The sequence below is a fragment of the Pinus tabuliformis genome, chromosome Q (genome assembly GCF_031772625.1).
Source record: "Pinus tabuliformis cultivar Carrire ecotype Pingquan chromosome Q, CPIR1, whole genome shotgun sequence".
Lineage (NCBI taxonomy): Eukaryota > Viridiplantae > Streptophyta > Pinopsida > Pinales > Pinaceae > Pinus > Pinus tabuliformis.
In genome coordinates, this window is record NC_142296.1 from 507,310,016 (window position 1) to 507,321,362 (window position 11,347).

Here is an 11,347-nt window from a genome sequence, read left to right on the forward strand (position 1 = left end):
AAAATTCTTGAAGATTTGCAGGTAAAACAAGTACAATCGACTCCACTCATGATTGAAAATACCTCGGTAATAAATTTGGCCAAGAACCCAAAGTTCCATGATCAAACGAAGCACATCAATACTAAATATAATCTGATTCGACATCATGTTGAGGCCAAAACAATCCATCTCCACCATTTTTCCACTAATGAGCAAATTGCAGACATCTTCACCAAAGCGCTTCGAAGAGAAAAGCTTGAACGATGCTTGGACTCACCAACATCCCTTCAGATTAAGGGGGGGAATGTTGACACCTAATCATCAGGATTGGGTGAATAAGTGTAACTAATGTAAATAAATAATAAGAAATATGAATAGTCACCGGGAGATGAAGTGAACAGTCGCTCCCTCATGTATATAATAAAGACCAACTTGAATGAATATGTACGAATTGATTTTGAGGAGTCACTGCCTGGTCTGACAATATCTATCTCTCTTCCTCCCTACTTCTCTTTGCCTCTCTCTTCTACCCTCTCCCCCCCCCATCTATATCTATATCTCCCCCTGTCTCTCCTTTTCATCCCCAAAACATACACTCTCTCTCCATATGTATCTATCTCTATCTCCCTCCCTCTTCCTCTCCCTCTCTCTCTTCCATTTCTCTCTCTCTCTCTCTCTTGCTCTCCTCTCTCCCTCAGTGTCTCGCCATCTCTCCTTTGCCACTCCCTCTCCCTCTCCACCTTTCTCTCTCTATGTATTTCTTCCCCTTCCAACACCATCTCTCTCTCCCCCTCTCTCTCCTCTCTCTCAAGTCCTCTCTCCCTTCCTTCCTCTCTCTCCCTTTATCTCCCACCTCCCTCTATCTCTCCCCCCCATCACACACACACTCTCTCTCCACCCTCCAACTCTGTCACTATATCCCTCTCTCTCTCCTTCTCTCTCTCGCCCTCTCTCCCCCCTCCATATCTATGTCTCCTTGTCTCTCTCTTCCCCTTCTTTCCCTATCTCTATCCTCTCCTTTTATCTCCCTTCCCTCGTCTCCTCTCTCCCTCATTCCATATTCATCTCTCCCTTATCACTCCCTCTCTCTCCATCTCTATCTCTCAATGTCTTTGTTCTTCCCTCCCTCTCTTTCCCCCTTCCAACTCCATCTCTCTCTCCCCCTCTCACTCCTCTCTCTCAAGCCCCTCACTCTTCCTTCCTCTCTCCCCCTTCCTCTCTCACCTCCCTCTCTCACCTCCCTCTATCTCCCCCCCCATCACACACTCTCTCTCTCCACCCTCCAACTCTGTCACTATCTCCCTCTCTTACCCTTTCTCTCTCTCCCCTTCTCCTCCCCTCCATATCTATGTCTCCCTATATCTCTCTTCCCCTTCTTTCCTTATCTCTATCCTCTCCTTATCTCTCCCTTCCCTCGTCTCCTCTCTCCCTCATTCCATCTTCACCTCTCCCTTATCACTCCCTCTCTCTCTCAATGTCTTTTTTCTTCCCTCCCTCTCTTTCCCCCTCCAATTCCATCTCTCTCTCCCCCCCTCTCTCCTCCTCTCTCCCCCCTCCTATTTGTCTTCCTTCCTCTCTCTCTATGTCTCTCCCACCTTTGTCTCTCTTCCCCACTCTATTCCCCCTCCATCTCACTCTCTTCAATATGATCCTATTGTATTGTATTTAAGAAAGTACCTAAAGTAAAAAATATATAATTGGTTGTAAAATATTAAACCTATATTTTGCATTAATCATGTCAAAAAAATACAATAATAAAAAACTTAAAACAATCATGCACAATCTTTCCTCTATCATTGTTAGTCACTTTGTTTTCTCTGTTTGCTTGGATCCTTGATTAAAATGCATCTATCTTTGATTTAATCTTTATGGAAATATTTTTAGTACTCACGAGGATGAAGGGTTTAAATATACCTCAAAAGTAATTATAACATTTTTGCTTTTAGAATTAATTAAAAAATGTTATAAAATTAAATTAAAATAAAGTATTTGTAAAATATTTTGATTTTGAAATAAGTTATGGTTTTTGGGCATGTGGTATTGATAAGCCATGGCATTGGTCCATGGTATTGTAACAACATAATTAAAATTCTAGATCCATAACATAATAATCAAAAGCATAGATGTCGCATGGTATTAGCCCACGACATTATGATTTTCTTCCCTCCTCTCCCTCTCTTCCTCCCTCTCGCTATCTTTCTCTTCTAGGTATTGGAAAATGGTATTGTAAGAAAACCTATTTAGAAGTTAATAACATCCATAGTAAATAGTCATGATTAAAAATCTTGTTATATTGTAAATATTAAATTTTTGTCCGCTTATTAATTATATTTAAATATGGTAATGTAATCATTATTTAAATTTATATCGTAAAATGGATGTTAATCTATAAGTACTATCTATATGTTATATATTTTTACTGGATATGTATATTATAATTTATTTTATTAAAAAAATGTTAGTAATTATATTAATAAAAAACAAAATTACAATATAAAAAAAATGAATTAAAAACTATCTCACATCTCACATTTAAGTTATTTTTATAAAAAATTCCTTGGAGTTAAACTGGGATTTTTTTTGGTAATTTGTTAGTAATATTATTATTTTCACTACTCTCAGCCATCTAACACTCACTCATCTAACACTTTCACATATAACATATCATATATAACACTCACCCATCCACCCTACACTCACTCATCTAACACTTTCACATATAACATATCATATATAACACTCACCCATCCACCCTAAACTGGATCGAGCGCCTCTCTAAATAAAAAGTTAAAAGTAATATAAGGATGAGTATAAACATTTAAACTTTGGCTCGATTAATAATGAAATGTTAAAGTAATAAAAATAATAAAATTTAATTTGTTATTAACTTTTGAATAGGATTTGTTACAATACTATGGGTAAATACCATGACTTATCAATACCACATGCCCAAAAACCATAACCTATTTCACAATCAAAATATTTTATAATAATACAAGATTCTTAACCATGGGTATTCATCCCCACTTTATTGTGGATATTATTCACTTGTAAATACTAGACTTTGTTACAATACCATGGGCCAATACCATGGCTTATCAATACCACATTCCCAATCAAAATAGTTTATATCAATATGAAAATATTCTTAACCATGGATATTCACTTCCATTTTACCATGGATATTATTAACTTGCAAATATGCTTTGTTACCATACCATGGGTCAATACAATGACTTATCAATACCACATGCCCAAAAAATCATAACTTATTTCACAATCAAAATATTTTATAACAGTATGAAATTATTCTTAACCATGGAAATTTACCCCAAATTTACCATGGATATTATTAAGTTGTAAATAGGCTTTGTTATAATACCATGGCTTATCAATACCACGTGCCCAAAAATCATAACTTATTTCACAATCAAAATATTTAATGATATGACAATATTTCTTAACCATAGATATTGACCCCCACTTTTTCCATTGATACTTTTGAATAGGCTTTGTTACAATACCATGGGCCAATACCATGGATTATCAATACCACATGCCCAAAACTCATAACTTATTTCACAATCAAAATATTTTATAACAATATGCCATGATTCTTAACCATGGATATTATTAACTTGTAAATAGGTTTTGTTACAATATCATGGGCCAATACCATGGCTTATCAATACCACATGCCCAAAAACCATAACTAATTTCACAATAAACATATTTTATTTTAATTTATTTTATAACACTTTTTTAATTGAATCTAAAAGGAAAAATTTATAATTACTTTTGAGATATATCTAGACCTTGTATCCCCACGACTACTAAAAATATTCCTATAGAAATTAAATTAAGGTTTTAATAAAGTTAAAAATGAGAATATTTTTATATATATAAAGATGTGAAATTTATATAACATAAATAATATTTAAGCAAAATATTTCGCTAGAAATCACATAATATTATTAAAAAATATAGATCCGTCCTAACTAAGAATCTAAGTGACTAATGATAATTGAGGAAAGAGAATGCATTATTTTTTTAAGTATTTCATTATTGTATTTTAGCTCACATGATTGATCCAAAATATAGGTTCAATGTTTTACAACCAATTAAGTTGTTTTTTTTATATACTTTCCCAAACACAATACAATGGGATCAAATTTAAGAGAGAGAGAGGGGGAGGAAAGAACAAATACATAAAGAGATAGAGGTGGAGAGGGAGAGGGAGTGACAAGGGAGAGATGGAGAGAGAGTCAGGGAGAGAGGAGAGGTTTGAGGACAAAGAAGGGTAGAGGAGAGAGATAGGGAGAGAAGGGGAAGAGAGAGAGGGAGACATAAAGATGGAGGGGAGAGATAGATGGAGATAAGGAGGGAGATAGTGACAAAGTTGGAGAGAGAGAGAGAAGGGGAAGAGAGAGAGGGAGACACAAAGATGGAGGGGAGAGAGTGAAGGAGAGAGGGAGATAGTGATAGAGTTGAAGGGAAGAGAGAGAGAGATATGGGGGGGGAGACATAGGGAGGTGGGAGAGGAAGGGAGAGAGAGGACTCAAGAGAGAGAATGAGAGAGAGTTGGAGTTGGAGGGGGAGAGAGAGTGAGGGAAGAAGAAATACATAGAGGGAGGAAGGTGGAGGGAAAGAGGGAGTGACAAGGGAGCAATGGATAGAGAGTGAGAGAGGAGAGTGGGAGGGAAGAGAAGAGGGAGAAAAGGGGAAGAGAGAGAGAGAGGGAAACATAGATAGATATAGAGAGAGAATGTGTATGTTTGGGGAGTGAGTTAGAGAGAGGGAATAAGAAAGAGACACATAGATACACATATAGATATTATATAGTATTATGCAACTCGCCTAGATCCATATTATCCCCGGATCTATCAAGTGTCGAGAGGGATCAAATCTATCGAGTTGAAATACTTTCCTCAAGTTTTGCACTCAAAAAATAGGTTTTCACCTTGAGAGATTGGATCCCTCTTGGCACTTGATAGGTCCGGGGTTAATATGGATATAGACTGGTTAATATAAGTTTTTTATTTTGTGTTAGTAAAGTTTTTAATTATGGTTTGTCCATAAAATAAGCTTCAAACAATTAATATCATAGATGTTTATGTTTTATATTACTTTAAAAATATCAAACATATTCAACCATGTTCATCTCTAATGCCAAACTAGCCAATGATTTGGTGCAATTATGTATAGTCACTATTTACTTAATTTTAAATATTTTACAAACTAGCAATTGCACCAAATGTTGCAAAGGAAACGTCGTAAGTTTATGGCATACAGAGAAAGAACATAGAATGAAGACATATGTGAGATGTTACAATTTGAGTGATAAAAATCTTAATATTATTCAATAAAGTATTCAAATCTATTGTTAAACAATAGAAATTTGCTGCAATGTAAGTGCTATTATACCTGAACATGTCACAATAGGAATTTGTTGAGCCGGATTATCTATTAACAACCATCGATATCCAATGCGACAACCTGGAAAAATTTAATTTCTCAATCAAATGCAACAATGCAACATTGACAATTTCAAATAATAGAACCTTGTAAACATTTTCCTTCCTTTTGTTTAATATTGTCGTCCATTTCAATATTCTGAATTGGAAAGCTTCATTGCAGTCATTTACACTGTAATTTTCATGTTAGGTACGCACATGGAAAATGCAAAGCAATTTTTTAAACTAATATTTCGTTAGAAGTAAATATTAACACAATTTACATCTCAATTCATCAATCCAATAGAAGAGGCTCGCATTTGAAGTCAAGAATGAAGTATGTTATATACTGTCGTCTACGGTAAAGTGCATGAGGACTTCCCATGACTATCAAAAACCCTTATTAAGCCAGAAATGGAACAAACTGGTAGATACAATTACTGATTTAAAAATATGACGATGGATCACCTCAAGAGAAAAAGAGACTATGTCAGAGATTCCAAATAAAAAAATCAAAATCCCATAAGTTCTTGATGCTCTACACTGATCGAAAGTTTATGGAAGCTCTACACTGATTGAAAATTTATGGAACTGTGTTGTGTAATGATCCTATGAAGTTATAGAAATTAGCCTCCATGTTATAAATATAAGTTTCCCTTCGTTCTTCCTTGATAAAACTCTGCACTTACATGTTGTTGAATGCCAATGTTATATGACTAACCATTGTAACAACCTCGGGTTAAAAATCCATGTAATAAAATTAATAAAGGAAAAATAAGACCAAGGTCATTGGACACTTATTCCAAGCTGAATGTTTGGAAAAACATCCTAGTGTGGGTGTTCATTTGGTTTATTATGGCTAAGGAAATTGACAAAGGCAATGGTAAAGGCATTGAAAAGGAAAAGTGGCATTAATTGGCATTTTATTTATGAAAATAATGGAAATTAGGAGAAAAGGAAGGTGAAAGGTCACAAGTTGTACGTGAGGAGGAAAATGAAGAAAATAGAGGCCTCATTAATAAAAAGGTTTCTAAGGATCAGTTCACTATCTTTTGTGAGTTCAATTCTGGAAATCTCTCTATATTCTCTCTGCTCTCTCATAATCTCATACACTTAGAGTATTCTTGGAGCACTCTAGCATTGGGAGAAGGAAGGAAAAGGAAGGAAAAGAAAGAAAAAGGGAAGAAAATATCAAGCAAGGAAGAGTGGGATCAAGCGGATACAACGAAATTACTTGTAGGGTATCGAGTTGCATGTATGACCTTCTTGTTAGTTTTGGCATGCATGGTACATGCATGTGTGTACTTGGTTTTCTTGTTGTCATTGACTTGGGTCTTGCTAGGCATGACAATGGATTTCAGCCTTTTCTTGCGATTTTTAGATAACCATGGCGTGATGGGGTTCTTTTACTTGGTTGAGATGGATTGTCGGATGGTTTCAAAACTGAGTGGGGTGGTCTGAGGAAGAATCACAAGGCCTAGGAATCCCTTGACTAGTAATGGTGGGATTCATGGTAAATCCTAGTTGTGAATACACTCGTTGGGCCTAGGAATCCCTTGATCGGTAATAGCGAGATACACGGTAAAACCTAAAGGGTGGAGACAAACTCCTCACGGTTTAGGTGGATAAATCCAGAGGCATCCATGCTTGTTTAGGGCCTAGTGATCCCTTCACCAGTATGTGACAGGATTGCAGTAAAGCCTGTATTGTATGTTTATTGTTTGGGCCTAGGAATCCCTTGGAGGGATACACAATAAAGCCTAAGGAAGACTTAATTGGTTATGTCATGAGTCCCACATTCAAGCTTGGAATATGACACAAGGGTGATTGGCTTAAAGAAAGACTTGGTTCAACCAATCTATGGTCGAGTGGTACATGGAAGTCCCTGGTTTGGTTGGATTTTTCATATGTTAATAAGAGCTCTTTTTTTGTTGTGTATTATGTGTGAATATGTTTGTTATTATGTGATGATAATGGTTGTCCCATCATTGCTATTCTTATCGATATATGTTGGTTATATGCATGGTTTTATGATAGATCTTAGTCATGGATCTCATCATGTTTTGATTAGTAAATTAATGAATAATGAATGCATGACCTAATAGATGATAATGCAACTATTATGAGAGGGTGTCATACCTTCTTGGCAAATATCAAATAAGTATGAAGTCCCTATGCTCAAATGTGTTTATATGACCTGTAGATTACATGTTCATGATGTGTTTGAAATAATGTATGTCATGGTTAGGCCTTGTCAGGTCAGGTTCTTGTTCAAGTTTTGCATTAGAGGCCTTGTAATATTATTATATATCATTTCTGGAAGTTTCATGAAGTTTTGGGCATAGGCCTGAGTTATGGCCCTGAAAAAGTGGCTCAGAATCCAGGGTCACTGGCACAAAACTGCCTGAAAAGGCCACAGTTGCATGGAGGCCTTCTTGTGGTAGCGTATGGAGGGTCTCAATCACATGGAGGCCTTTTCATGGGAGCGTATGGGGTGTAGTTCAGTCAAGAAGCAAGTTCTCTCAGGGGTTGGACACTTGGAGGGGTTGGTTGGCTCCTAGAGGTTCTGAAGCTCCCGAGGAAGGTCAGTTTCGCTTTGGTTTGTCGATTCCACTTCCTTAACTATACGTGGGAGTTGAATCATATCATAGTAACTCTTCGTCACATGTTTACCTCTGTGGACCGGTTAGCTTGGGTAAATGTGGGAGGAGGGTGTTACAGAGTGGTATCAAAGCATGGTTCACCCCTTGGATTGGATGGGAAGAATGTGTTTGTCATGCAAAAATGTAGGTTGCATATTTATGCTTGTGGTCTATGTGCTTATTGTGTATGCATGGTGGTGGTCACTGTTGCAGTTTTGTCGCCATGACGAGGATGATGGTGATCGTTATTGGATGTGGTAATTGTGAGTGCATGTTAGTTATGCATTTGTTATACATGTAAATGTCTATATGTCACTATGCATGCATTGTCATGGTTATGGTATATTCATGCATGATAATTGAATAATGGTTGAAATGATGTCTATATACTGATGATTGTGATTATACATGTATTGTACTAATCTAGTTGATCTTGCGGATGAGATATCCTCCCTTGAACTATACTGAGGTATGTTGATTGTGTTTATATTTTGGTTTAGTTGACATAGTATACTTGTAGGAAGAAGATCAAAGATGACTAGCAAGATGTTAGACTACAGTTCACGAGATTCTCCCTATAGGTTTGATGAGCAACATGTTGATAGGTACTCTCCTGACATAGTAGACACCTTGAGAAGTTTGAAGGCAACAATAATAAGTTTTAAAGAAGATAATGACATAATCATTCAGGCATAGGAGAAACAAGAAGAGATTAATGCAATTATCCTTAAGAGTTTATCAGATTTTTAGAGATAGGAGCCACATGGGCAGAAGGATATGATTAATGGGGCATATGACAGTAGGTCTCATGGTGGGAATCGGTTGGATAGGGATGACACGACCACAAATGAGAAGTTTTTGGACACACCTAATAGGAGAGGTGATGGAAAAAAGTTCTATTCTAGTTCTGGTTCTGACAGGTATCATGGTCATCATCGTTATTATCCTTACAGAAGGAATGAAAGGGGATATTTTCCAGATGAGTTCAAGAAATCCAAGCCACTTACCTTTGATGGATATTTGAAGAAACCAGAAGATGTAGAGGCATGGTTACTTGGGATGAATAAGTTCTTTGAACTGCATGATTACATAGAGAACATGAAGGACAATATAACTATCTTCAACCTTAAAGAGAAAGAAAACATATGGTGGGAAGATGTGAAGTGAGTTAGAGACATCAGGAAAAAAGAGTTGAGTTGGAATGAATTCAAGAGACTTTTCATGAAGAAATATATGTCAGAGAGGTACTATGACAGTAAAGCCAAGGAGTTCAACGAGCTAATGATGGGATCGATGAAAGATGAAGAGTATATGACCAAGTTCCTGGAGTTGTTGAGGTATTTATTGTATCTTAAGGATGAGAAGGCCAAAGTTCAAAGATTTGTCAGTGGATTACCATTAGCATTTAGATATCAAATTGAATATGATGAGCCACAGTCACTTGAAGAAGTCATTGGTAAAAAGAACAAGAACCCATGATGCAGGTGAAAAAGAGAATGTTGTTCCTTACAAGAAGTTTAATGTAGTTGGACGGGGACATGGGTCACAACATGGAGGGAAGAAAAATAAAGGCGATGGTACAGGACAATTGCAGTGTTGGATATGTGGTAAGGAGAATCTCAAGAGAGATTGCCCGCAATTATAGGGTGGTAGGCCTCATATTTATAGTGCACAGGAAGTGAAGACAATTAGGGATGTTGGGCAGAGCATTCCACATATCTATGCAACATTGGATAACATGTAGGAAGATCACTAGACATCTATTATCAAGATTGATGGTAAGCTTTTTGATCAAGTTGTTTCTATTTTGATTGGCCTTGGATCTATTATATTTTTGTTATTCCTGACTTGGTGGATAAGTGTGGTTTGAATAAAGAAGTGCATGCAGAATATTGGTTAGTGCAGTTGGCTACAAGTACAAAGAAAAGAGTTCATCATTGGGTAAGAGTTTGTGCATTTGAGTTGAATGGTATGCATACATCATCACATTTGAATGTGCTTCCGTTGGGATCGTATAATATGATTTTGGGTATGGACTGGTTGTATCTTCATAAGGCCAAGGTGGATTATTATGACAAGGCTATTGAGTTCTTAGACGATGATGGAGAACAAAGGATCTTGCAGGGTAAGAAGAAAGCTACATCAGTCAGAATGGTTACAACTATGCAGGCAAAGCACAATCGCAGGAAAGGGTGTGCTTTATTTGTAGTGCATATTTCTAGTGATAAAGGTAATGATGTTGAGGATGCAGAGGTATTGAGAAGGTACCCATTTTTACAACAGTTTCAGGATGCATTTCCCACAAAGATTTTAGAGTTGCCGTCTCATAGAGAAGTAGACTTTTCCATTGAGTTGGTACCAGGGGCATCATCAACATCAAAGGAACCATACATGATGAGCACACGATTAGTAGAGTTAAAGGATCTGAAAGTGTAAACTTGAATATTTTTAACAATTTGCAAGTGAAATTTTATATTTGTTTTGGGTAGAGGATCAATTTACTAAACACATAAAACAAGTGAATTTAACCAAAATTTATAGCCAAACAAAGACAAAATAAGCATATCTGAAACACATAATGTAAAATATGATAAAAGGGTTCACCCCTTTCTTGGGCTACATCTCCTGGTCTAGATTCCAATGCAGGGTCTCTTTCATTAAGTGCTCAAAATTGTGTTTACATGATTTTACATAGCTCAAACAAAAAAAATGACCTCTCCAATGGATCTATCACTGTAAAAAACCCCCATTTTGGTTCTTTCTGCACCTCATTTGGCTAAAAATTGAGTAAGTTATGCCTGTTACAAGTTTTTCCCAAATTCTACAGCGAATCATCCTCCAATTCGACCTAAACCTGCCTTGTGTGCCCTAAATCCAGAACCGACGTGCAAATCTGGCCTACAATCCCACCCGTAGGATGGTTAGTCTGTCCATTAAGCCCCCTGTCCCGGAAATTTTGGTTATGTGGCGCACATACGGCTGCATATGGGGCCGAGATTCTAGGGCCTAACTCTGAGCCCTTTGGTTGTGTCGTGCCCCTAGTTCTATGGTCCGCCATGTGACCTTGGGTTGGACCCCTTCCCTGTATGCGCTCCCGGTTATATGGCCTTGGGTTGGCCCCCTCTGAGTTTCCGTGCCCATATTCATATGGATGTCATGTGTCTTGGGTCTGGAATCCTTCGCATTATCGCGTGCTTGGTGCTATGGGGTGCCATGTGATCCCGGGGATGGCCCCTTTCCACGATTCCACCTATGGTCTTGGATTGGCTCTGT